The sequence below is a fragment of the Piliocolobus tephrosceles genome, chromosome 7, assembly GCF_002776525.5.
Source record: "Piliocolobus tephrosceles isolate RC106 chromosome 7, ASM277652v3, whole genome shotgun sequence".
Taxonomy (NCBI): domain Eukaryota; kingdom Metazoa; phylum Chordata; class Mammalia; order Primates; family Cercopithecidae; genus Piliocolobus; species Piliocolobus tephrosceles.
The window spans coordinates 35,469,392-35,496,678 of record NC_045440.1 but is presented as its reverse complement, the minus strand read 5'-3'; positions in this window follow the sequence as shown (position 1 = coordinate 35,496,678).

The following is a 27,287-nucleotide window of genomic DNA, read 5'->3' as shown; positions in this document are numbered from 1 at the left end:
TGTCACCGTAACCTGGTGGGCTCTGGTGCATCCTTGTGAACCCTCAGTGATGATTTTACTTCCAGACACCCAGTCCAAGGACCTAACTTCATCCCTAACTTCACCTGTTTGAAGTCCATTATTGATTGAAAACATTCTCTCAATACGTCTCAACAGTCTGATGATTCAGTTCTGTTGTGGAGATATCTCCTGCACTAAAAAAAACAAAACAAAACAAAATTGCAGTTTGCCCACCAGTTGGGAAGCACTTGCCGAGGCGAGTGGACCTTTCTAAGGTGAGCACACAGCCCCTGTTCCAGCTGACACACATCCCAGCTTTACTTTACCTGAAGCCTGGTGGAAGGGTGAACCATTCCCCAAAGATTTCCTCCTGCCTCCACATCAGTAAGTAACTTTGAGAATATACAAAGGTATAGCAAGGTTCATAGTAACATTTGCATCTTTCCACTTAAATTATCTTCACAGCTGCCTGTTATTCATGCTTTTTAATGATTGTTATGTGAAATCCTTTTCCTTGCTGGATGGATTTACCTGAATCCACAGAAGAGTTGTTTGTCAGGTGGTGGTTTGTATTAATAGTACTCGGGGCTGGGCGCGGTGGCTCACGCCTGTAATCCCACACTTTGGGAGGCTGCGGCGGGCAGATCACGAGGCCAGGAGATCGATACCATTCTGGCTAACATGGTGACTCCATTTCTACTAAAAATACAAAAAAACTAGCTGGGCATGGTGGCACACACCTGTAGTCCCAGCTACTCAGGAGGCTGAGGCAGGAGAATTGATTGAACCTGGGAGGTGGAGGTTGCAGTGAGCCAAGATCATGCCACTGAACTCCAGTCTTGGTGACAGAGCCAGACTCCATAAAAAAAAAAAAAATAGTAGTCACTTTGGTCCTTGTGTTTTGGAGAAGAACATTTTGGGGTTCACCAGAAAATGTCTTAAAATTGGTCTCTGATTGCTCTGGTAGTTATTGAATAACACAGCACTTTGCAATGTGATTTGACACATGCACCAAATTTAATCTCCTGCAAACAACTTGTTGAGTAGGTATTATCACATTTTGCAGATGCAGAAACTGATCCCCGGACAAGTGATTGTGTAGCGCTAATTGCAATACTACATACTCAGTAAGTGGCAGAACTGGGACTTGAAGACAGATCCAGTAACTCTGATCCTTGTTCCCTTTACATCATACCTAATTTTGCCTCCTAAAAAACAGATACTCCCTATAGTTTGCAAAGCAGGGAATGCCATCTGATCAACATTGAGCAGCTCTGGCTATGCACAAGGTGGTGAACATCTGTGACTGATTCCTCTCCATTCCCATATCTCACATTCTATTCCCTGAAAGGTTGTACTCTCAATGAATCCTACATGGAAGCTATTTAATAAGAAATAATGTTGCCACCATCCCAAGAGTAATCTATCTTAATCAGGAACCTCCTAAAAATCCCAAAGCCTTCAAGACTTAAAGAAATGAAGGTCTAGGGGCATATAATTCCATTTGCTGACAGAGTGAAAGAAAAACGTAGAGAGAAGGCTCTCTTCAGTGTCAATGACATTTTGGTATCTTGCTGGTGCCCACTGACTTGTAAGAAGAGCTTGGTGGTCACCAATTCTCACTGCGCATTGTGCAATACGGACCCACACTTTGGCACATGGGGTCAAAGGGGCTTTACTGGTTGGGGTAGTTGTATCAGTAGCCACCAGAGGGCAGCAGAGGGACAGAACTGCTGGTTAGAATAAAAAGCAGGTTAATTTCTCAGGAAAAGGCCGAAGGGTAGTCCGGGGGTATCCAATAGGAGAGAGCGCTACAAGTAGTGCCTACAGTGACGTTTCTCCTAGGCAGAGCCGCTCTTCTGGGCCAAGGCCTCTGTCCTCCAGCTGCTGGGAATGTTGGCTCCTGGGAACATCGGCCCTTGGGAACATTGGCTGCTGACAGATGACAGATGGATAGTTGCTGGGAATTACCCTGCTTCATCCAAGTTGCACCTTCCCCAGAGGGATGGCCAATGATTGATAAGTGCAGGGATAGAAAGATCTGGCCCTTTTCCCTCAGTTTAGGACAACTCTCAAGGGCCTTCCAAGATCCAAAACTCCAGGACTGGTTTGAAGCCTTAATTTCTGATCAGCTTCCCCTTTGTTCAATCCTGCCTTCCTTGCCTCCTTAGGGGTAGATAGCCTTCTGATTAATCATGCACCTCTTAGAGTCAGCTTCCAGGGGACCCCACCTAAGACTTTTAGCTACTTGGTATGGAGAAGCCCAACAGTAAACCCAGAGGGGTGAAGGCATAGCCCAGCATTCAACCTGGAACGCTCATGAAACACAGGCTGGGAGCCCAAGATCAGAGCTGGAAGTGAACACATCAACAGATATCAGGTTGAGATGAGGCAGGAAGTGGAGATGCAACTAGAATCCAGTTCAAGATCCAATCGAATTGGGGCTACAAAAGCCAGAACTAAGAAGAGTGAAGTGGTCCCAGAATGGAAATAGAATTACTTCAATAACACCTAAGCAGACCTGTTTATTTTTGCTGGAGCAGATGCAAGGGAGTTTGGGTTTAAAATCTTCTGCCTCCACTCTCCTTCATGTCTGTGCCTCCCAACATCGAGGGACTGGCAGCACTGTGTGTGATCGTGTTGACTGCAGTTGCATTTGCTACCTCTTGGGCCAATCTGATCTCCAGCCACTTAAACTGGGATCACACAGCACATTTAGTCATCCTTCCTATGAAAACTTGGCCAAAGGAGATTGGCAAAGAAAGAAAGTTCTATTGCTTCTAGACTCCCTTTCCAATTTCCCTGATTTTTTTTTTTTTTTTTTTAACCCTGGAGCACATAGGTCACTGCCAGTTTTCAAGTTCATGGTAGGATTATTCCACCTAAATACTAGAGGTACCTGCCTTTTCTTAGCTTCAGTAGAACCTGCTCTATCACGCCAGCTGTTGTTAAAGAAATAGACTCTTAAGAACATGTGCAGAAAATCCAGCATTTTGGAGCATGTACCAGAGGCTGGGGCCTCCACAGGGAGATGACTGAACGGCCTATGGATTAATGTACTATTATTACATTACTCTTTAAGCTTCAAAGGTCTGCCAGGAGGGCTAAGCTCACTATCTATTCCATGACATTTTAAGAACAAATAATACATTAATATATTTAATTTGAGAATAAACACATACATTATAGGCAGGGGATTTTGTCTATGCTGATAAGGCATCAAATGACCTTTCCAGAGCAATCCCAGCACGCAGAGCTGAAAAGGGACGTGTTCCAAAAAACCTTTTGTATCTCTGGGTCATAATATGTGGGCTTTAATGCAGCATTGGCCCGTGAGGAGCTGCAGCGGCAACGGTCTTTGGAGATGGGAGCTTTAGCTATAATTACCCCTTCGACACTAATCTTCAGGAACACTAAATCTTGTTGCCTCAAATTAGTTAATCAATTAAGTGTCAAACCACAAAATGTTGGAGATTTTGGTTTGTATTTATTACCTTGGCAGGCACTTCCTCCCTCAGCCCCTTGGCTTCCTTTCTCTTTCCCTTGCAGGGGAGCTGGCTTTTAAAAATGACCAGTCACTCATTGTTTATTTCTGGCCTATTAGCAAAACAGTTGAAGTTACATAAGCCTGGTGCCCAGGACTGAAGCAGCCCTAAGATTGACAGCTTGGCTGGTGTTCAAGCAAAGTAGTGTATTTTCTAGTGCTTTCCCGGGATTAACTTAGAACACAGAGCTGATGAGCAAGCATCTTCTGCTGTGTTCGCTCAAGTCAGCCATTTTGGAGCCGATGGTAATTGACTGAGGGTCCTGTTTCTCCTTACGTCACTCTCACAAGGGAAGCAAGGCACAGGCAGCGGTGTTTCTAGATTTCCCTGGCCAGAATCAAACTCTCGGTTCTGTGGTTCCCTCAGCAGCCCTGTCTAGACTAGAGATAGCTGTGGACCCCAGGGGAACTAGGAAGTGGCTCGAGAAGCTGCCCAGGGGCTGTGCCCAGAGCTCTGGACCTGGCTGCTTGTACATCTCATAGGTTCAACTGACATGACCTCCAGGAACCTTTCTATTTCACCTCAGCCCACTCTTACCATCTGTTCAGTTTAGCCACATAAATGAGCTCATCCTCCAATCTCAGAAAGGTACAACCCAGTAACAAGATTAATTCTACTTGGTGATGAAAAACCCAAGGGAAGACATGGCCCCAGTATTTAAGGTACGTATAGTCTCATTGAAGGGACAGAGATTTATGTACTTAACAACAAAAAAAAGGTAATGTGTGTGTATTAATTAGTGAGCTGTGCACAAAGCATACAACTCGGAGATGAGATTATCAGCGTAGTCCTCACTGCACAGTCTCTCTCCTTGGGACAACATACCATTTTTAGTTTGATAAGTAAGTGGAATTAGCCCAGTTGTTAAATGATAGTCTGTGGACTGGTACCTGTCTCTAGTGATTACCTCCTTTTTTAGCATTGGGGATTTAAAATGTTTGTTCATTGTGATAAAATGGTGACAGTAGATCGTCAGTTATTATTGCCCTCATGTAGCCGATTAAAAAGTTGACAACACTATGTTAGGTCCCAAAGATTTTATTTATCATATATATGTATCATATCTATATATACACACATATATATGTATCATGTATATATATATATACATGTATATGTATCTCATAACACATATATATGTGTGTGTATATATATAGGTTTTTTTTTTTTTCAGATGGAGTCTTGCGCTGTCACCCGGGCTGGAGTGCAGTGGTGCATCTTGGCTCACTGCAACCTCTGCCTCCTGAGTTCAAGTGATTCTCCTGCCTCAGCCTCCCCAGTAGCTGGGATTACAGGTGTCTGCCACCACGCTGAGCTAATTTTTTTGTATTTTCAGTAGAGATGGGGTTTTACCATGTTGACCAGGCTGGTCTCAAACTCCTGACCTGGTGATTCGCTTGCCTTAGCCTCCCAAAGTGCTGAGATTGCAGGCATGAGCCATCGCGCCTGGCCCATCTTATATTTTTATTTCAAAACTTTACTTCCCCGTGAAATTCAAAAATATGAATCCAAATATCTAAAGCCCCCAAAGCAGTGTCTTCATCAAATCTGATTTCTCCCATATTATAACTGAAGAGATTAAAGAAAGAAGATAGCATGTATTTGTACAGTGCCACTGCAAACTCTCTCTGATCTTGGCACTCTCTGGCACCACAGAATTGAAGACAGTGAGGGCTTCGTATCTAAAGATGCCATACTCAGGTCAGCTCTGTGTATTCCAAGCTACGTACCTTTGCCGAAAATGCTAATGGAGTATGTATCATGGGATTATAGCAATTTCATATCTAGCAGAGACCTTAGGCATCATGGAGTCCAACTCCTTAATTTTAGAGGTGAAAAAACTAGGCTCAGGAAGGAGAAGGGACTTCCTCAAAACCAGTGGCCACCCCACCCCTACTTTGGAATAGATCATCCATCATGCAATGCATTGCTTTCCTCCAGCCCTACTGGGTCTTGGATGCCAGACTCCTGAGGCCACTCTAACTCGTGGACCCTGAATTTCCTTTGTCACCAAAACCTATGACAGGAATTTGATGGCTCTGGGGTTGGAAAAGGAGGCTGTCCTCTTAGATCACTTACAGGCACTCCCCATAGAACTCCTTTGGGGACTTCCCTGGTGTGAGTCAGATGACTCCTGAGGACTTGAGATAGTATTGGGTAATGAAAAGACTTTGAAATCGGAGAGCTGTATTCAAAATGTATAGCTTGGGTCCGTAGCTTAATCTCTGTATGGCAGTTTACCCACTCTTGAATCATGGCCACAGAACTTACCTGGTGAGTTGCTGTAACAATCTGCACAGTGGCAGATGTGGAGTACCTGGATCAGGGTAGGTATGCAAAACGGGTGAGTTCTTTTCCCCATCTTCCCTTCATCTGTATCATTCTTCATTAAGCTGAGAGCACTAGTGGTGGGAGAGAGGGTACCATTTACACTTTATAGTAGTTAGTGATCAGCTGGCAAGCTTCCTGACTAGGTTAGCCAGCCTTAGTACCTGGAAGCCTTAAAGCAGCTCAAAATTTAAATGGTAATGGAAAAACTAAACCAAGAAAGACAGTATGCTTTAATCCTCAGTGGATGTTGGGGTGTCAAATCCATATTATCTTGCTTGTGTTTTAGTTCAGACTTGAGGAAATGCTCTTAGGGTGGGTTAAACCAAAATCCCTCTGACTTCATAGGCGACTCGCTTGCCTCATGGAGCTTTGCAATTTGGACATTGCCCATCTCTCTGCAAGCATTAACAGCAGGCAAGAACCCTGTGAACTTGATGTGTCTACAAGCCTCGAGGAGATTTAATGAGCCAGTCAATTCAAGGCCCCTTTGCCAGCCTGGCCTTATAGGTCTGCCCATTTTAAATTCAGCCTTCTTTCCTTTTCTCAACACTTCAGATCCTTTTATTTTAATTTTCCCTTAATACATATAAAACAATGCAAAGAAATTCCTGGAAACCATGTGCCTCTCCTCTAACCAGACTTGGAGAGGGTGAGTCACTCAGCCTCGTTCCCTGCCTGCCTGCCTGCCTGCTGGCAAGACACACTGCTCAGGCAGGGCTTTTGTTTCCTCAGGTTATGATTTACGCGGGTGGACCCTGGGCAGGGAAGAGTCGAGTATCAATTTCACTGGGTTACCATGTTAAATGACCGAAGCATGGATGGTTATTGCTGCCTCGGGAGCAAATGAAAGCCGTTCGCTTCCCTGACACCGCCGTCCCCCCTCTGCTGATGATCAGTTAAAAATGTAAATAAAAAGACTGCACTTTGGAGAGAGTCAGCTCCGAAGGGGTGGGGGGGAAATTGCAGAAGCGAAGTTTATTGATCCTCCGGTCAAGATTGATGGCACAATAAGAGCAGGAGGCAAAGAGTGATTTTGCTTTTGAAAACGTTGATGAATAAGCACTCAGGGGCAACAAATAGCTGGGTTCACCGAATGATGGACGGTGGTGGGGGGACAAGATGCATTTTTATAAATGGGTGAAAGGAGAGGAGGACTTATTAAAAAAATGAATGACCACATGTGGCAGGGATATGCCAGTAGGGAGAAGAAAGCCATTGATTTATGTGTACTACTGGCATTTGAAAATTCAATAATAACATTGACAAATGAGAGGCAAACCTGGCCACAGGACAGCACTGAGCCTGGAATGGAGAAAGAAAATGCCAAGGTCAGAGAGAAGGAACAGAAAAACATGCTTATGTTGGAAAGCCTTTACATTAACTCATCTATATAAAGACATTACAAAAATCCCTCTGCGATTAATGCCCAACTCTTTGAGTTGGCAGGACTGGCAAGCAAATAGGGGACGGAAAGGTACCTTGTGGAGCCAGGGGTTCCAGCTGTCCTTCTGCCACCTGGAAGAATATTTGGGTGCTGCACTTCCTGGAGCCTCTGAGCCCTGCTGCCAGAGTCCAAAATAAAAGTATCCTTGCAATTTAGAGGACCCTTGCTGTTGACACCTATGTTTTGTCCTGCACTGTTTCTTACTGGGGCTTCTGTTGCTGGCACTTTCCCTGTGCTGCTTTTTGTGGCTGTTGTTGTTTTTGTTCATCACCATTTGTGCACACATTGGCCCTTGGCTATGGATCATATGCTCCCTGAGGACAGGTTAATGTCTCATATATCTGTAGCTCCCCTTGTGACTTGCAAATGACAAAGGGGCCGTACCCATACCATGCCATTTATTTGACTAAGAACTCAGTGGCTCCAGCTCCTCTTACCCTTTTGACCTCCCTTTCTCCCCTCCATACTCAGCCTTAATGTTTTCTGATGGAAACAGTTTTCCCCAATCTCATTCATTCATTCATTCATTCATATATTCAATGAGTCCGTGCCAAGTACTTGCTCTCTGCCAGGCACAAAGCTAAGTGAAAAATAACATCAGATTACAGATGTTATCTGAAACGTGAAGGATTTGGTAAGAATCTTTTCTGAGCAGCGTTTGCACCTTAGAAGCAATGGTGATAGAGCTCTCTGTGTGCATTATTACCCTCAAGCAGAAGGGTGCTGGAATGCCACTCTTGGTGGTTGCCTTTCTAAGAAAACTCTGAGAGCAGCTGAGCTGCTTTGGGGAGTCTTGGATTTGCTTTGCTTCAAGCCACCCATGGCAATATTTTATTCATTCCTTTTCCTTTCTCTTGCCCCCACCCCCCAACTTACTATCGGTTGTAATTTAGCTGAAGAAGGACAATGGAAACAGTAGACCTGAAACGATTCTCCCTGACTGTGTGTATCTACATGAGAACACACACACACAGACACACACGCACAAACACACTCCTCAAGGTTTTGACTCATGACCTGTGTTGGCCTCATGGCTTCTGTAGATGCTGCATCAGCTTCTCTGCCTTTAACCACAGGTGTCCCAGCAATGCTACAAGCTGATAATGGGATTTGGGGATTGGAATATTTTAGCCACTTAGTTCATTTCCTATTATTCTTTTGTTCCCTGGCTCTGTCTTACATGGCATGGGAGTGTGAGAGAGGAATCCTCTGGGGAGAGGGCTGTTGCACATCAACTGACCTCTCTTTGTTCTGTTTGTCCCCCACTTTTGCTGCTGTTCCCCTGTGGCCAGGCTGGCTCCTATGACGTCTTTTCCAAATGCTAGAAGGTGAGAGGGGGCTGGAGCAGAAATATAAATCCTTGCTAATATCTTCTTGGAAGAGTCTGGAGCTGCAGTCTTTCCCAGGGGCTTGTCCACAGGCCTGATGCAAGCGGCTGGACCAAACACAAGGCCCCAGGTGTGTGCACCTGATGTTAACTTAGGGTTCCTGTAGGTCTCCATAGGCCTCTAGCCGTTCATCAAATTTTAAAGTTTAAAACTTGTGTGAACCTCTACCATGCCTTCTTCTTTCTTCCCTGATTTTCTCTCCTGCCTTAGTTCCTAGCGGCAGATGCAGGCTGTGGAGCTGAGGGCTGGGATGACACAATCCATGGGTTGTGAGAGGCAACCCAAGATTTTTCCAGCCGCCTGTGGATTCCCAAACCACAGTAGGAAGGCAGCTTTTGTACTTCCACTCTTGCAGATCCAGTGACACAGGTATAGCTATCAGATTCATTTGCCCATTTGAGAAAACTCGTGTTGAACACGTTGGTTGAAACATTTAGCTAAGCAGAGGAACGCCGCTTCCTTCTCTCTCACCCTGTAGGGACTGGGAGATTAGAGACTGAGACACAAACAAGCAATTATCTGGGTGTCCCTGATATATCCTCTGGGGCTTAGAGCAAGGCTTGGCACCTGGTAGACGCTCAATAAGTATTTGCTGCATAAATGAATGTATACAATGTATCAAATGCTATAATGGAAAAAACAGAAGTATGCACTGGGAATCTCAGAGTTTAATTTTGCATCTGAGAATTAAGAGTGCCTTAGCAGAGTGAGATGCCATTTGAATTTGGCCTTCAAGCGTGAATAAGAATGAAGAGCCATCCCTCCGGCCCAATCAGAAGATGAAGGGGAAGGGTGATAACGGAAGTCAGAGATACCAGTTTAGAGAGCTGAGATAGTTCAGGAGAGAGATAGTAAGCAACTGAACTTTATGACAGTAGTCATCATGATATTTTTTGAGCATTTAGTATATGCTATGTGTTTTCACACTCACTATGCTATGCATTTTCAGTAAGACTGTCATGGATCTTCACAACATTATTCTTACCGACAAGGAGGCTGAGGCTCAGAATGAGTGAGCAACCTTCAGCGGCTGCACAGACAATGAGCCCAGGCTGGAGTTGAGGTCAGCCTGACCCAAAGTGCTGTTAAGCCCTGGGCTGTGGGGAGTTTCCATGGAACCGACTGATTCTCACGAAGTCAACAGCTGGCACACTGCTGTCATGCTGCAGTTCTCAGTAAATATTTGTTGAATGAGTCAGCCATTGTCAGTTACATGGGTCTGGGCAACTGAGGGGCTTGGCTCTGCTGTTTTCCTTGAATGATGACAATCTCCTGAAGGAGGTAAGGAGAGTTTTGGGAAAATCTTTCAGTGAGCACTGACCCCTACACAAGTGGACTTGTAATCACAGACAACAATCCTATAGCACTAAATATCGGGGCTGGAAAATAGCTCAGATAACCTCTTCAGTGGTTTTCAAAAGTGGTTTCTATTTTACCAGGGGAAAACCCTTTCTCTAAATTCAACATTATGACTTTCTGAGTCTGACTGATAGATGGAGAAGGGGCTGTACAGTCTGGTCAGAGTGCAATGGGGGGTTTCAGCCCACTACTCAGCCTCTGAAAAACCCCATGGCAGATACTGATGTGACACAGGGTTTTGACAAATTAAGTAAGGGAGTAGGAGAAGGTGCTCTGGAGCATTTTTCAGGAATTTGGTGCCATGTTGGCTTAGAGAGTAACACCGAGAGGGACCTTGTGAAAATTCTGCATTCCACATTTTTTTCTGGCTCCAGTTTCAGAATCCACATCTTTGGGTTTCTGGCTCCAGTTCTAACAGTCAAGGCAGAGGGCACGTGTCAGTGTGTGACAGGTGTGCAGCAACTGTCCCTGGAAGGCATTGAGAAACACCCAGTAGGACTCTTTAAGGGCAAGCAAAGTATCTTCTTCATCTTCACATTCCCTCCTGGCCAGCACATTGCTAAGACTTCAAGCTTTCATTTGTTAACTGAATAATCAAAGTTTGTTTTCTTTAAAGCATTGCTAGCCATGAGGCTTCCAGGTATTTTTGCTGGGATGAATCCTTTTATTTTAGATGTTTTCTTCCCTAAGCTTGTTCTTTTTTTTCTTTTTAGATAAGGCCATCTTTTGTTCACGTAGTAAGAGTGGGATTGAAATAGAGAGATGAAGAATGAGACAGAGAGGAGGCCCGCAACCTTCATTCAAGCATTATTGCTTGGGGAAAGGTGAGGTAATGGACCCAATCCCAGTCTGTTTTCTGCAGGAGCAGATTCAAGGTAAGTATAATTTTTTAAATGAGGATCTGAATAATGAACATCTTCCACCCACCCTGTTTCTTTTAAGGAACTGTGCAGGCTGCAGGCACTTGACAACTTCTAGCCATGGGCTCTGTTTCCCTGGCTATCTTGGCATTCCAGCCCAATGTGGGCCCTGAATGCCTAGATGGAGGGAAGGGAAGTGAATCCTTGGCTTCCTGAGAATATTTAAGGCAGGCGTGGGGTAAATGTAGGAGGTGGAGGCTCCTGCGTGCTTCCTTGACTGTTGACTAGGAAGCAGTCCTGAGTAGGTCAGAGCGGCTGATGTGATGTAAGTCTGCGCTCAGACAAATTTGTCTTTTCTCCCATGGAGTAGTGGAAATTCTTTTCTTCTGGAAGCAGATCATCCCTCAGTGCTGTGTGGCCTCCAGCCTATCTCTGAGCCTAGGTTTCATTCGTTGCCTGTAAAGTAAGGCTAATACCACTCACCTCATAAAAGTGTTTTAGGGATTATATGTCATTATGGCTGCAAGGATACCATGTCTATGTGTCATATCAGTGAAAAAGTTGTCTGTGATCGCAGTTGACACCAAGAGGAGGTTTCTCTCTGATGATCTCCCTCTGTGGGAAAAATCCTGAGTCCCAGGGGAATCTCAGATCCAGTGGCATCCCTCAGCCTGGGGGTCTCCTTCTTGCAGCCAGGGAAGCTTGTGTTTATCATCCCAGCATTCACAGAGTCCCCCCGGTTGGACTTTGCAGTACAGAGGCCTGGGGCCTGGATGGTGGGAGTGCGTAGATGAGGCGGGGAGGAGGAAGGAAACGACAGTCGTAGGCATGCTCAGTGTGTTTGTTTTCCATTTGCTGTTTATAGGTGCATAGTTGGGGCCTGTAATTCCATGTTGCATGAGTCATCGAGTGGGAAGTGTGCATAGCCCTGTCTTCGTTTATACAAAGCCTTCTAAGGCGTTCCTCCTTCCTGAGGTGTGGGGTCATGGTGAGATGTGGTGGGTGGATGCAGTCTGGTTTAACTTAGTCCATCTCTGGCATGATCGCTTTTTTGGCAGAGCATCTGTTACTTGTCATTTACAAGCTTCCCACCCAGAGCTGCTGTAATCCCTGGACTTGATCACAGCCTAGAAAGTGGTGGGACAGAGACAGACAGCTGGACAGACAGGCAGACAAACAGATCAAGGTTTCAAGCTTCTGGTAAGAGAAGCTGAAGAAATAGATCTCCCTTCACTGCCACAGAGGTCACTGTGAGGACTAGGTCATATTTATCTGCGTGTTTAACTGCTGGGATTCCCCACAAAGGCAAGAGAATCGTGGAGTCATACAGTCCACATCCCTTAGCTAGGTTGAGAATATGGGTGACAGGAATTGTTTCCAGATGCCTTGTTGGCCAGATTTTTTCACTGCTGTTTGCCATGATCTTGACCCCCAAAATCATGGGGCCTAATTTCAACACTGAAATGAGACATTTGCGAGATGAACCCATAAGTTTTGCTCATTTATCTGGATATACCATGGAAACACCAATCTCAGATATTGAGTGAAATAAAGAGAAAGAAAACAGTATATGGTTTTATATTATGTGAAATTAAATGTTTATTAATTGGAATATACATGACTTTTGTTGTTGTTGTTGGCAGTCCTGACCCATAGGAAAGCACAGGATTCTAGCATGAATTCTCTTTGATGAATACATACTCTTTCTTCTTGAAGGCTGGATAAAATATATCAGTGACTTGACCAGGCTGGGGAATGAATTAAGAGAAAAACAAAAACAGAAAATAATAAAATATTGTTCTTCAGGTTTAGTTCCTCTGAAATATTTCATGGCATCTGAAATAATGGTTCTTGGCCCAACGCAGTGGCTCATGCCTGTAATCCCAGCATTTTGGGAGATCAAGGCAGGCAGATCACCTGAGGTTAGGATTTTGAGACCAACTTGGCCAACATGGTGAAACCTTGTCTCTACAAAAAAATACAAAAATTAGCCGGGTGTGATGGTGGGCATCTGTAATTCCAGCTACTTGGGAGGCTGAGGCCAGAGAATGGCTTCGACCCAGGAAGCAAAAGTTGCAGTGACCCAAGATCGCACCACTGCATTCCAGCCTGGGTGACAGAGCAAGATTCCATCTTAAAAAAAAAAAAAAAAAAGAAAAAGAAAAAAGAAAAGAAAAGAAATACTGGTTCTTCTCCTTACTCTCCATTTTCCAGGGCAGGGTACTTAGCCTCTGCCTTCTGTTTTCTCATCTGTAAAATGGGGATAATAATAATCCCTTTATTGTTACTACGAAGATTACACGAGTTAATGTATATAAAATTGCATAGAATAGTGCTTTGCACATAATAAACATTCAACACACATGAGCCATCCCTACTATTATTCCAATAGAAAATGCCACTCAACTGTGAGCCCCATGAAGGCAGGGACATAACTGTCTGTTGTCAATGCTTAGCAAAGTACTTGGTACCTAACAGACTTCTAATGAATATTTGTTGATTGAACAATGGGTACACTTTGGATGGAGACTGTCTAAATTGTTGAGTTCATAAAGCATTAGAAGACATGATTTGTTATTGTGAAGATAAAGTCAGTCCTTTCTATGCTTATGGCAGCTTCCATACCTCAGCAATGACAGAATAAACAGATAGGTCCTCTTGTTGAAAGTCTGAGGCTCAGACCAAGCAGGCCAATAACCTGATGTTCAGCATGGCAGGATTTAAAAACTAGTGAAGCATAGAATTGTCTGAAGCCACCATTTGGGGAGTCAAGGAGTTCAGACAGATGCTAACAGTGGCATGAAGAGTCTGCAATGCATATCCATGTGAACCAGCTGCTTCTCCAAATCTCTAGCTTGCAGCATTTCTAGCTATGTTGTTTTGGTGAAGGCTGGTGATCAGGGGAAATGGGAGATGCCATGGGGCCATAGGGTGATGGGAAATGAAGTGTCTCTTTCTCCAAGGCAGCTGGGCTTATTTTAATGGGCAAGGTCAGCAATGAAATGACCAGGAAGAGAAATTGCTGTCATTATGCATCAGTTGCAATCTTATATCAATTATTCCCTGTACCATTCCCTTTGCCACAGGCTGAAGCAAACATGGCCCTAATCAGTTTTACATCTCCGTTTAATTTTATTGGAAAGAAGAGCTGGCAATGCATCACAGAGGCCGGGTGTGACACAAAAGGTGACCCCCCTGCCAACTTAATGGCACAATACATAACCCTTAATGAAGTTGCTATCTTGTCCCTCTTTTGCTGTCTCAGCCCCATGATTTACGATGGCATCATTTTGCTTTGCCCTCTTTTCATTTCAGCTTTGACAAAGTGGATGAAACAATTATCTTCGTTATCAGCCAGAGCAGTAGAAATGTGATAGTTGGGGAATTTTTGCAGGTGGACGGCCTTGGCTGGGGATCAAAACCAATGGGTGAAATGTGCTTAGGAATTTTTTTTCCCTTCTCTTCTTCCTGTGACTATGGGCTCCTGAAGATGGATTGTGTATTCCAATGAGCACTGCGAGTCCTATATCACTGTGGCACGAAGTAATTTCAAGAGAAGGGACAGCTGCAGATAGAAGAGAGCTTGGAATTTTGCAGTTTGTTCCTGTTGAGCCCCCAAATATAATTTGTTTTTCCATGCATGCCCAGGACAAGTTTTTTTTTTTTTTCTTTTTTAGTCACATTGTCATTTTATAATCACCTGCATGGATAGAACATACGTTTTTGTATATTATAAATGATACCTTGCATTTATTTAGCATAATTAAAAGTTATTCATTTATTCACTTATACAAACAACATTTATTGGGTGCCTTCTAAATGTTAAAGAAAAGTAGGTGTTGTGGAAGTACAGAGAAGGAACAGCTATGGATTTTATCCTCAAGAAGTGGAATATTTTCCCCATGAGAAATGAGACATGAATGTAAGTGAATGTATCATGAGATGGAAAGAGATAAGAATAATTAGAGATATAAGCAGTGAGCACTACGCTTGTTCAGAGGAAGAAGTTATTTCCAAAATGAGAGAGCTGGACCTTAAAAAGAGGGTAGGACTGGCCAGGTGTGGTGGCTCACTTCTGTAATCCCAGCACTTTGGGAGGCCAAGGCGGGTGGATCACTAGGTCAGGAGATCGAGACCATCCTGGCTAATACAGTGAAACCCGTCTCTACTAAAAATACAAAAAATTAGCTGGGTGTGATGGCGGGCACCTGTGGTCCCAGCTACTCAGTAGGCTGAGGCAGGAGAATGGTGTGAACCTGGGAGGCAGAGCTTGCAGTGAGCCGAGATTGCACCACTGCACTGCAGCCTGGGCAACAGAGCGAGACTCCAGCCTGGGCGACAGAGTGAGACACTGTCTCAAAAAAAAAAAAAAAAAAAAAAAAAATTTACTATTTTGTAGGCAATGAAGATATGTAGATGGATAGCTAGCTATAGAAATAGATTCAGCTTTGGTAGCAGTTTTATGATACTTTGCCAAAATGATACTGGAGTTGGAAAAAGATTGAATGTGCTTTGGGCCAAGGCAATGGTGAATCATTATTCTAGTTTTGGCTCTGAATATCCAACTGAGGGTGAGAATATAGCATATCTTGTTGAGAAAGAATTTTAGTTTTACTGGTGACTTCTGATGTACTGTAAGAAAAGGGTCTATGAAGGCTGGGAAGAGGGTGTGCTGTGTCTTCCGCTACTGAGCTTCGCTTGGTGTCCCCCTCCCCTTCTCTCCGGTGTATGGGCCTGAGATACGTGGTAGGAACTTAGACATTCATGACAGAGGCCTAGACCCGTGACGTCCTCTGCTGGTGGATATTTATGGATGTGAATACACAAATGCACGCTGTGATTGGCTAACATTTTCCCAGGGGTCCTTTTTTTTTTTTTTTTTTTTTTAGATGAACTCGTAAAATCCTACTCCAAGTGTCTTTCTTTCCATTGTTTTGGACTCAGGAAGAATTACAATTAGTTTTTATGAACTTCATAGGTTCTGGAAAATCCAAAATTCTATAAAGTCCAAAGATAATTGGTTGGAGGTTCTTTTATCAATGAGACTCTCATTGCAAATACCACCCAAATGGGGCCTGTGTTATTAATGGGATTTTCAGAAATAATGAGGGTTTTTCCCAGTGCATTCCTCTCAGGGTGATGGAGAGCTATAATGTTGATATGGGTAATTGGGGGCTTAAGTATATCCTTCATATAAATCTACATGTAAGTAAATTAAAAAATAAATACATCATATAAATGGACATATTTGTATATGGAGAAATTATCCCCAGGAATGTCCATATGCAATCTATTTCATCTATGCCATTGCTCCGCCCTTCTTTGGGGTATAGAGAGGGAAGAGAACAGAGAAACGGGACTGTTCTGACCCTGAGTCTATTTTCTAAAAGCAGCATAGTCAATACAAAACTTTTAAACTAGTACATTGATACGATGGTTGTCTAAGTCTACAGTGAAAAATATCAGGGGAAGCATTGTGAATGTAAGTGTCGCATTCAATATGCAACCGATATGTAATGGTCAGGCTGTGAGATACACAGAAGGAAACCTGGGACTGACATTTTTTAATGCTCTTGCTCCCACATTCAATCACTGGTGCAGGCTTCCCTCACTTACCTGCCTCACCCCTGCACCCTTCTTTCCCCCAACCCAACCCACTGCCCAGCAAGGGCTTCTGCCCTGCCCAGAAAGGTACATTACATTCATCACTGCCTTTGATGTTGAAACCTGCCTGCAAGTTGGTCCCTGATGGGTGCTGTCCAGCATGAAGAGATTAGCAACAAAGCACCCAGAGCTGTTTCTCTTTGCGTTTTCTTGGTGCAGCATCTGAGAGAAGTGGGAGGTCCTTTTCGCCTGCTCTTCTCCTTATTCCTATTAAGTGGTAAGTTGAAGGGGCTGGGTGACCCAGAATACAACTAGCACATCATGTGCAGCACCATGTGTCCAAGGACCATCCAGAGACTCCCCCTGAGCAGGCAGGGGTGGGTGATGGGATAATCTTTGGGAAAGAAAACAAGACATTTTTTGGCTGGAGTTGGAGAAAAAGGGAGGCGAGAGAGGGGAACCCTGCAGTTACTTCCTTCGATCTCAGTAAATTGGAAAGGTCTTTCCCTGATGCCTGCTGATATTTCCTGATGGAAATTTCTTCCATTGACAGAGATACAGATGGAGTTTACCGACATGGGACTGTAGACACACTCTGGGGTAATGAAAAAATGCCCAAGGTAGCCATATGCTCAGTGGCAGTTTGTTAGAAGGAACTCCAGTTGGGTGAATACATAATAGCATTTTTGGCAGCGTTGACTAAGGGAGATCCTCTGTACTTCCATGTCTTTTTGCATTTTTTGGTCTAATTTATGTGGATTTTGAAACTGCAGTCCTGTTTATTAACATTCATTATGAGGTGCTCTTTTCTCCAATCATGAAATTTATTTCCAAGAGATCAGAGTGACCTGAGGAAAGTGTAAAATTGTGGAACAGATTCTATCTTCTCCTTCACTTTCTTAAAGCCTCAATTGTGACCTTTATTTTATTTGAATAGCTGTCTTATAATTAACAATGGTGCTATTAATGATGATGATGATATTATTATGTTATTATTGTTATTATCATCATAACAGTGTCCATGTATCAAGCAATTATAGCCTAATCTTAGGTGTTAGTATCCTTGTTGCTCAATTGTGGAAACTGGAAATCTTCAAGGTTTTTGCCCAAGGCAGCACAAGTAGTACCTATCAGATTTGGGATTAGAATCCAAGTCAACCTTGTTTCAAAGCTTCCGGGATTCCATGCTTTCCAGAATACAAGTATGTCTCAATTTGAAGGACAGAAATGGATGACAATTTGGGAGACAAGCATGGATGACAAGAGTAAGAATTTGCTTGTAAAACATATACCACTCAAAGGTGATTGCATTTCAAGTTTAGATTCCTGGTTCATTTTATAACCTAAGGTTGCCAGAATAGATTTTTTTTTCCCTTCAATACCTGGCTTTATTATCATGCATAGATTTCTGGAATAGACTCCTCCCCCACCTTTTCATTACATGCATATTCTGCTTATGTATGGAACAGTTTTGTAAAAAAAAAAATTCTGGTCTTAGGATCTCCAAAATATTATTTAATTATATTTATTTATTTACTTTTGAGGGTATTGGAGTAACTTAACCCAATGCTATTTTCATCTCTCCAGGGACCTGATTCATTTTACTTGAGACTGAGTCTACATGGCAGAAATACCACTGGGACACTTTTAGGTGTGGGAATTTGTGGGGAGAAAGAAGCCCAATGGACGATAAAATGTTCTGACCTAGAACTAAGCCAGGAACATTTGGAATCAGTGTTTTGAACCTGGTGTGCACAGAGAATAATTTGCCCCAGGATTTCTGATGTTGACATAAACTGAAAATGTGTGCAGAGTCTGGAAAACACGTTCTAGAAGGAGGCCAAGGGAAAAAAGGTGAGTGATTTTTCTTCCGTTTCCAACATCGTAGTCAATATCTCTTACGTATCATGTGTTCCACGTTGTGGGCTAAAGTGGAGCTGGATGGACCAGAGCATCAAGGTGATAGTACAGCCTGTCAGGTTGAAGGTAAGTGGCTCATTTTGTAAATGAATTTGCTTCCTTCTTTTGGAAATATACTAAAAGTCCTGTACCTTCCAGTAAGACTTTATGCCCTCATTTCAGTCTCCCAGTGTTCCTGCACATTCTTCACAGGTCTAGCTCCCTGCTGAGGAAATTTGGTATGCTCCTAATTAAGTGAGGCTAGCTCATTCTCAAGTCACATGAAACATATTTATAAACTCCCATTCTCTGGCCAAGCCCTTGGTTTCCTAAAACTTCACCCGTCTTCTTCTAAGTTCAGAGTGTGTGTGTGTGTGTGTGTGTGTGTGCGTGCACACACACATGTGTGTTTTATTGATACACCTGAGGGTGAGGTTGGGGGATAGGGTGGTAAAGGGGGAAAACAAATGAATTTGAACTTGATGGGACATAAAAATCAGTTGAACTGTGCCTTGTAACGGGGCTTCTATCTGACTGGCATAATCAGAAGTGGGGCCAAGGCTGTGTCTTAGAGGGAAGGGCAGCCAGCAGCTCCTATCAGCCAATTGCCCAGATCCTGGCTGCTGTCTGGCTTCTGGAGATATCAGCTGCCCAGGAATTTTCAAACTGGGTTTGCAGACCCCTGATAGCCACACTCCTTTCTCCTCTTAGTCATCCAGAGACATTCTGAGGGAAAATGACAGCTCTGGCTGGCTCGAAAACAGTTGGAATGAGTGTGTAACCAGGCCACAAGACTTCCAGTATCTCTAGAGAGCTAGCAAGTGAAACTGCCCTGAGCAAAGGTGGCTATCCCAAGGGAGGATGTTGGTAGAAGTGGGGAAAGAAGAGGAAAAGTAAGATGTGTGAGATGCGTAAAATGGCCAGGACACTTTTTAGTGCTTTTGTTTTTCTTTTTTCTTTTTAGTGCTATGACAATCCTGCTAGGTAGATATTGCTATCACTGTTTTATAAATAAGCAATAGAAAGTTCGAGTTAAGTAGCTTACCTACATTACATAATGGGTTAAGTACGAGATTTGGGTTTCAGACTCTTGCTTGTCTTATTCTAAAGCCTGTCTACTTTCCACTCTGACATGCACTTTTCCAGGAGTAAGAGGCCCGAGAAAGGAACACCTTCTCAGCCCTGGCTTTCTTCTTCCCGACTTCTTTCAGGGTCCCAGAGATGAAAGGGCCAGAAGGAGAAGGGGGCAGATATCTGGGGCAGAGTCTGGAACACACAAGGGACAAGAGATTCTGGGCTGGAATGGGGAGAGGGAAGGCAAGAAATCTTGTAGTCAGAGCTTGTACAAGCTACCAAGCAATCTTGCCACTTCTCTATTGCATTGCTGTACAATGAACCCCAAGATCTTAGCCTGAAAGGCTCTGTGTTTACTTGCTTTCTCAGTTTTGTTCTGGTTTTGACTACACCTTCACCAACAAACCCATTTCATGCCTAGATACTTAGTTCATTTTGTGGCTTCAGTGGACCAGGGACATTTGATTGCAAATTCTTTCCTATTTCTGCTTCTACTAGAGCATGAGTCCATTCCTGTGCCTCCTTCTAGGGCAGATATTAAAGAGAACGTTGAGCCGTCATATTGGCCCATCACTCCAAAGCCAAGTTGTTTTTACTTTCATCACTCCGGCCTTGACTTAAGGGCAGCTTTTTTATCTCTCTCTCTCTTTTTTTTTTCCCTCAGAGGACCCATGCCAGGGCTTACCTCTGCTAAAGGATTTGTCCTCAAAGCAGGCAGCAAATCTGTTCCGTTGGCAGAGGGTGGAAGCCGTGGCTTGTGACATTCTCCTGATAACCCAGCCAGGCCACGGGCAGCCAGCATTTCTGCAGGGGGTGGGCACCACATATGTAAACAGAAATTGCTCCCCTATAGGAAGCAGTTTCCACTGACATTGTTTGTCACCTCGGAGAAGTGCAAGCAGTGTGACACATTTGGTTCTGGTGGGAGGGTGGGGAGGGAATTATGAAGCACCACTTGTCTTTTAGAGGAGGGGAAACTGAGGCACAGAAAGGCCAAAGGGCTATATGGCCAAACTTCTGGAATGCATGGGGGGAGGTCACTGGAACATGGGTCCTTGGAGCATCTTTTGACCTCCCCAGATACTGAGGTGCTTCCTCCAGGTGGGCATCTCTGTGATTCCTCAGGAAATCCCAAGTACACATTGGAGAACTCTGACATCTTCTAATTAGGAAAACACATGACTGTCATGTTCAAACAACCAGCAAATGAGTGCCAGGCTCAGTGAGGCAGCAGAGCAAGCGGGGAGCTGTTCCATGAGGAGTCAGCATCATTCCATGTAGTGGTCTGTTCATGAACCAGTCCAGCAGGCTGACTTCCTGTTCCCAGAAGCCCTCCAAAGGTACTTCAAGACTATCTGTATGCAGATGGGAAGACAGCATTCACTTATGCTTCCTTAGGCAATGGGATATTTTTTTCACCAGGGACTTCAAGGCTGATAAGAGATGGGAGAAGAGAGAATGCGCCTATATCCTGGGCCATGGAGTCTGGTATAGATTCCATCTGAGCATCAACTTTTCCTGGGAGGAAGCTCGGGACAAAGCCAGACTCTGTCTTGGTTTACCCCCTCATCTCAGCACAGAGTCTTTTAGGCTAAGATCTTGGGGTTCATTGTACAGCGATGCAATAGCGAAGCGCAAGATTGCTCATAGCTTGTACAAGCTCTGACTACAAGATTTCTTGCCTTCTCTCTCCCCATTCCAGCCCAGAATCTCTTATCCCCTGTGTGTTCCAGGCTCTGCCCCAGATATCTACCCCCTTCTCCTTTTGGCCCTTTCACCTCTGGGACCCTGAAAGAAGTCGGGAAGAAGGAAGCCAGGGCTGAGAGGGTATTCCTTTCTTGGGCCTTCTACTCCTGAAAAAGCACACGTCAGAGAGGAAAGTGGATGGACTTTAGAATAAGACAAGCAAGAGTCTGAAATGCAGCTCTCATACTTACGCATTATGTAATGTAGGTAAGCTACTTAACTCGAACTTTCTATTGCTTATTTATAAAACAGTGATAGCAACATCTACCTAGCAGGATTGTCGTGGCACTAAAATCGAAAAGGAAAAAGCATTAAAAATCATCCTGGCCATTTTAGGCATCTCACACATCTTACTTTTCCTCTTCTTTCCCCACTTCTACCAACATCCTCCCTCGGGGTGAGCACCTTTGCCCAGGGTAGCTTCATTTGCTAGCTCTCTAGAGATAATGGAAGTCTTAGGGCCTGGTTACAAAGTGGGTAGCAATATGGAAAATGATAATAAAATGACAAACAACAATGGCAAGTGTGCATTGGAAAAAATGCTCAACATCAGATATAATAATTGCAAATTAAGACCACAATGAGATGCCACTACATGCCCATTAGAATGGCTAAAATCCAAAAACTGACAGCACCAAATACTGCTAAGGATGTGGAGCTACAGGAACTCTCATTCATCGCTGGTGAGAATGCAAAATGGTACAGATACTTTGGAAGATTGTTTGGCAGTTTCTTAAAAAACTAACCATACTCTTACCATACGATCCAGCAATCATGCTTCTTGGTATTTACCCAGATTAACTGAAAATTTGTGTCCACACAAAAACCTGCACATGATGTTTATAGTAGCTTTGTTCATCATTGCCAAAACTTGGAAGCAACTAAGGTGTTTCAGTAGGTGAATGGACAAACTGTGGTACATCCAGACAATGGAATATTATTCAGTGATAAAAAGAAATGAGCTATCAAGCCACGAAAAGACATAGAAACTTAAATGCATTTTACTAGATGAAAGAAGCTTGTTTGAAAAGGCTACATGCTGTGTGATGACATGCAAGGATCCAAGGATATGACATGCTGGAAAACGACACTCTGGAGGAAAAAAGTGACATTCTGAAAAATATATATATGCTGTCTGCTATAAAGACAGTAAAAAGCTCAGTGGATGCCAGGGTTTTGCAGATGGAAAGGAATGAATAGACAGAGCACAGAGGATTTTTAGGCCAGTGAAGCTATTCCGTAGGATGCTGTAACTGGATACGTGTTATTACACATTTGTAAAAACCCATAGAGTGCACGTGCAGAGTGAAACCTAATGGCAACTACTCACTTTACTTGATAATAATATATCAATATTGGCTCATCAATTGTAATGAATGTACTACACTAACATTAGACATTAATAACAGAGAAACTATGGAGGAGGCAGGTGGCGGTGGGGGCTGTGGACATGGGAATTCTCTGCACTTTCTGTGCAAATTTTCTGTAAACTTAGAAATGCTCTAAAAAATAAAGTCTATTAATTTTATTTAAAAGGGCCAAAAATATAAACATCAAACACACTCAGAACCTGAGGCCCAGAAACAGTACAGGGCCCCATCTGGCTCTCCCCATGCAGGGCCTCTCCAGCCCCAGTGTGTAAGGACTCAGGGATCTGGAGGAAATCATGAGGTCGTGAGGTCAGAAAATGGTTTTTGTGATGGTTAATATTGACTGTCAACTTGATTGGATTGAAGAATGCAAAATATTGTTCCTGGGTGTGTCTGGGAGGGTGTTGCCAAAGGAGATTACCATTTGAGTCAGTGGACTAGGAGAGACAGACCCACCCTCAATCTGGGTGGGCATCATCTAATCAGCTGTCAGTTCAGCTAGAATAAAAGCAGGTGGAAGAACGTGGAAGGGCTAGACTGGCTGAGTCTTCCATCCTTCGTCTTTCTCTAGTGCTGGATGCTTCCTGCCATCGAACATCAGACTTCAAGTTCTTCAGTTTTGGACTCTTGGACTTACATCGGTGGTTTGCCAGGGGCTCTCGGGTCTTTGGCCTCAGACTGAAGGCTGCACTGTCAGCTTCTCTACTTTTGAGGTTTTGGGACTCAGACTGGCTTCTTTGCTCCTCAGTTTGCAGATGGCCTATTGTGGGACTTTACCTTGTGATCATGTGAGTCGATACTCCTTAATAAACTCCCCTTTATATACACATCTATCCTATTGGGTCTGTCCCTCTAGAGAACCCTGACTAATACAGTTTTGCAAGTAGATTTCAGGTGATTTTGGGAAATAAATGAGTAGATTTTCCAAGTTTTGAGGATCAGATGGACATCTTAGAATCTGGCTCCCTTTGTTTCTTCTCTGTTCAGGGATACCTGAAACTTAACTCTGCACTGCTGCTATGTTCGTAAGCACAACCAAGAAAAACATAAGGAGAGAGAGTACCCAGAAGGGACATTGACTGTGCTGGTTTTGCTGTTGTCCAGATAGGAAGTAGCAGGCTGCAAAAAGGGGCGTTGCTAACCTTGATGGTTGATCTAATTCCCCCTGATTCTTACTAGTATTTAAAACATTTTTTCTTAAAAATGTATCAAAATAGTGCTATTTGTCATATGTATGATAAAACTATGGAACCTAAAGATTGGACAAGGCTTGAAATGGCATCTTGCCTAAGTTTTCCTCAGTTGTTTGAGTTTCACTCCATTTCCAAATGGCCATCCTTGGCTTGTATTCTGGCGACAAAGAATTCTTTCTCATGGAAGCCTAGCCTATCTTTGCACCGTTCTAGTATTAAAGCCTTATTTCTGCATAAAAGTTTGTCCTTTTCTCCTTTTCTTTTAACACAGGGTCTAGCTCTGTCACCCAGACTGGAGTGCAGTGGCTCAACCATAACTCACTGCAACCTTAAACTCCTGGGCTCAAGCAATTCTCCTCCCCCAGCCTCCTGAGTAGCTGGGACTACAGACTTGCACCACCATGCATGGCTAATTAAGTTTGTAATTTTTAATATAAAATTTCAATGGTTTCAGAATGTCAGATAGTCTAACTTTTCCTAGAGTTAACATGCCCCAAAAGTTCAACTTTTACATTCCAAGTTCTTTACTATAATTTATTTTTTCCTTCTTTCTGTTGATGTGCGCTCTCCCTCTCTCATCCATTTTACAGAGAGGAAAAACTGAGAGCCCATGTTGCAAAAGCAATTATCAGCATCCAGCAGCACTGAATGTAAGTCGTCAAAGGATAGAAAGACCAGTGGAGACCAGGAATGCAGAAAGGGGTTTCATGAGACTAAGCCCCACGGGACGCTAGAGGTTACTGGGGGCCCAAACTGCATTTGGTTCCCTAAATGTGTCCTTCAATTAAAAGGCACCTTAGGCCAGGCACGGTGGCTCATGCCTGTCCCAGCACTTTTGGAGGCTAAGGAGGGCAGATCACCTGAGGTCAGAAGTTCGAGACCAGATTGACCAATATGGAGAAACCCCGTCTCTACTAAAAATACAAAATTAGCCAGGTGTGGTGGTGCACGCCTGTAATCCCAGCTACTTGGGAGGCTAAGGCAGGAGAATCACTTGAACTCGGAGGCAGAGGTTACAGTGATCCAAGATTGTGCTGTTGCACTCCAGTCTGGGCAACAAAAGTGAAATTCTGCCTCAAAAAGTAAAATAAAATAAAATGAAATAAAATAAAATAAAAAAGCACCTCAACCAAAACCCAGGGAAATTGAAGGCCAAACTACTGCCACTGGACTCAGTCCACTATGTAATGGGGCATCACAGAGAAGTCTTCCTAATTGGGCTTATTTTAGAGCATCATCCTTTTAGGGGTTTGATGCAGGAGTATGTTGACAGAAGCCTAAAGCAGCCATCACTCAAACCAATAAAATAAAAATAGAGAGAAATAAATAAAATAAGAGTGAGATTCAACCAAAAATGAGAAAAAGAAAAAAAAAAAAGAAAGAAGGAGGAAAGGGAGCTCACATTATCAACCAATAAACCCAATAATCCATTAGTGACCAAGGTTGCTGAATAATATAGTACTTTCCCAGTGCCATAATTTATACTGCAGACTAGAGAATAGACACGGTTATTAGAGTGAGGGCTACTGCATGACACATGATGCATGACCGAGCGGCATTGATCTTCACACAACAGGAAGGTGTCTAGACCGGGAGATGTATGGCTGTGCGATTCAGAGCAGGGCATATTTCATGGGAGGCCTAATGGAGTAGTGGAGCTAGTGATGGATGGGTTTGCCCAGTTTCGGTAGCACTGCAGTTATAGCAGTGCTAATGTCTGACCTCTTCTGAGCCCCGTGTCCTTCATCCAGTCAGGGTGACCTCATCTAAAGGGACAGAAAATAAGATGGGGAGATGGGAGAGGGCTGAGAGAGAGAGGGGATCAGTCAGTGAGGCTGGCAGGGGTGGGTGGGTAGGAGAGACTTAGAGGGAAGAGAATAAAAGAAGAGAGGGAGGGCAGGAATCATGTGTGAGGCAACTCTAACATCCAAGTCCAAGATAATTTGTTGACAAAATAAATGAATAAAAAGGCTCTTCAATGCCTCTTTAGCCTCTCCAGTCCAGCAGCCTTTAGGATTCCAAAGCAGCTATCCTGGAAAACCTAGGGCTCCTTCCACTGTGAGAATAGGTTTCTATCCCCATAGGAAAGAATCAAGAAAAGAGTGAAATTTTGTCAAAAAAATAAAAAATAAAATAATAAAAAAAAGAAAGAAAGTAAAAGAAAAAGAAGAGGTAAAAGATGGAATGTGAGAGGCTCTGGGCTGGTGCTAATGGTGGGAGGAGGTTCTGGGAGCAAGTTGGAGTCATCTGCATTTATTATGCAATATGGAGGGAGGGAGAGAGGGAGGGCATCCTCCTCCTGGTACTCCCCATTCCCTGTCAGGTGATGCTTATTGCATCCTAATGAAACTCTTGATCATTCCTAGGGAAAATTAATGATTCTTGCTACAGCCAATCCAAATCCACAGAGATTTGTGAGTGTTAGTTTTTCCTTTATCTCTCCCCTTCTGCCTCCCCCACTTTTTTTTGGTGAGTTTCTTTCTCTGTGCCAGTGTTGGAGAGATAGGCAGGATTTCAGTGTTGCTTCTTAGCTGAGATTTAACCTAGGAAGAAATATTTATAATTCTTTAGCCTTCATATCCGTGTCTTCCATTATTTCTAAGTTACTCCTTATTTGGAGTTGACTTGTTTAGATGTGGCGGCAAGGGCTCACACACATTCATAGACTGTGCACTGTAGAAGGAAGGAAAATGTTTTAGCTACTCATACTTCCTTCATGTATTCCCATTGCCCCCCACTCACTCTCCAGCCACAATGAACATATGACTTTTCCCCTAAAAACCACGCCTACTTCTTCTCAGCCTACAGCAAGAGCTTGGCAAGGTAATTTGGCTTCCTACTCCATTGGGTGCTAGAACCAGGAAGGACTGTGTGTCCAGTTGATATTTAGTTCAAATATCATGATGGTTCCTGCGGGGTAGTAGTTACTAGGGCTTAGGGTATTTTCACTGTTAGAAATTTTGAACAATTTTAAAAAATAACTTTGGCCTTTGTTTATTCCTTAAAAAATTGTGCATAAAATGATATCAACCTTATACCTTAGGCTGTTGTCTTAGTCTGTTTTTGCTACTATAACAAAATACTTGAGACTGGGCAATTGATGAAAAACAGAAATTTATTTCTCACAGTCCTGGAGGCTGGGAAGTCCAAGATCAAGGTGCCAGCAGATTCCATGTCTGGAGAGGGCTGCTCTCTGCTTCTGAGATGATGCCTTGTTGTTGCTTCCTCTGGAAGTGAGAAATGCTATATAACCTTATATTGGCAGAAAGCAGGAGGGCAAGAGACCCAAACACTGAATGAAGCCTCTTTTATAAGAGCCTTCATCTCATTCATGAGGGAGGAGCCTGCATCGCCTAATCACCTCTTAAAGGTCTCCCATCTCTTAATACAATCACACTGGCAACCTCTGAAGTTTGGAGGGGACGCATTCAAACCACAGCAGCTGTTCTTGATAATCATTAATCATCAAGGCAT